We start from the raw sequence: 1,714 nt of genomic DNA on the forward strand, positions 1-1,714 counted from the left end.
TGAACCAAAAGTTCTTGCAACGAAAGTTTGATTCGTTTGGATGTAATGGCTTATAACATACCTCTGTGTCTCTGCACATACTTCCCCACTGTCTGGACCACTCTTCCCTACCAACTTATATGCTTGCAAAATTTATCTTCCTCCTTCAAAATTTAGTATAAGTTTTACCTCTCTTGTGACTCCTTCCCTGATTCTCCCAGTCAGGCTTAAAAAATCTTTCCCCTTGCTCCCGTTGAGCTTTACATAAATGTTTGTTTTGTTCCTCAGTCACTAAGTCGTGTCCAACTCTTTGCAACTCCAAGAACTGCAGCATGCCAGGCTTCCCTGCCCTTCACTGTCTCCCACAGTTTGCTCAAACTCATGTCCATTGAGTTGGTCTTGCCATCCAACCATCTCATCTTCTGTCATCCCCTTTTCCTCCTGCCCTCAATCTTTCCAATGAGTCGGCTCTTCCCATCAGATGGCCAAAGTATTGGAGCTTCAGCATCAGTCCTTACAATGAATACTCAGGGTTTATTTCCTTTAGAATGGACTGGTTTGATCTCCTTGCAGTCCAAGAGATTCTCAAGAGTCTTCTTCAACACCACAGTTCAAAAGCATCAATTCTTTGGCACTCAGCCCTCTTTATGGTTCAACTCTCACATCCATACATGACTACTGAAAAAACCACAGCTCTGACTATACAGACCTTGTCAGCAAAGTGAGATGAAAACTGACCTTTTCCAGTCCTGTGGCCACTGCTGAGTTTTCCAGATTTGCTGGCATATTGAGTGCAGCACTTTCACAGCATCATCTTTCAGGATTTGAAATAGCTCAACTGGAATTCCATCACCTCCACTAGCTTTGTTCATAGTGATGCTTTCTAAGGCCCACTTGACTTCACATTCCAGGATGTCTGGCTCTAAGTGAGTGATCATACCATTGTGATTATCTGGGTCGTGAGGATCTTTTTTGTACAGTTCTTCTCTGTATTCTTGCCACCTCTTCTTAATATCTCCTGCTTCTGTTAGGTCCACACAATTTCTGTCCTTTATCAAGCCCATCTTTACATGAAATGTTCCCTTGTTATCTCTAATTTTCTTGAAGAGATCTCTAGTCTTTCCCATTCTGTTGTTTTCCTCTATTTCTTTGCGTTGATCACTGAGGAAAGCTTTCTTATCTCTCCTTGCTATTCTTTGGAACTCTGCATTCAGATGCTTATATTTTTTCTTTTCTCCTTGCTTTTCACTTCTCTTCTTTTCCCAGCTATTTGTAAGGCCTCCTCAGACAGCCATTTTGCTTTTTTGCATTTCTTTTCCATGGGGATGGTCTTGATCCCTGTTTCCTGTACAATGTCACGAACCTCCGTTCATAGTTCATTAGGCATTCTGTCTATCAGATCTAGTCCCTTGAATCTATTTCTCTCTTCCACTGTATAATCATAAGGGATTTGATTTAGGTCATACCTGAATTATCTAGTGGTTTTCCCTACTTTCTTCAACTTAAATCTGAATTTGGCAATAAAGAGTTCATGATCTGAGCCACAGTCAGCTCCTGGTCTTGCTTTTGCCCACTGTATAGAGCTTCTCCCTCTTTGACTGCAAAGAATATAGTCAGTCTGATTTTGGTGTTGACCATCTGGTGATGTCCATGTGTAGAGTCTTCTCTTGTGTTGTTGGAAGAGGGTGTTTGCTATGACCAGTGTGTTCTCTTGGCAAAACTCTATTAGCCTTTG

The sequence above is a fragment of the Bison bison genome, unplaced genomic scaffold (assembly GCF_000754665.1).
Source record: "Bison bison bison isolate TAMUID 2011002044 unplaced genomic scaffold, Bison_UMD1.0 scf7180017864531, whole genome shotgun sequence".
Lineage (NCBI taxonomy): Eukaryota > Metazoa > Chordata > Mammalia > Artiodactyla > Bovidae > Bison > Bison bison.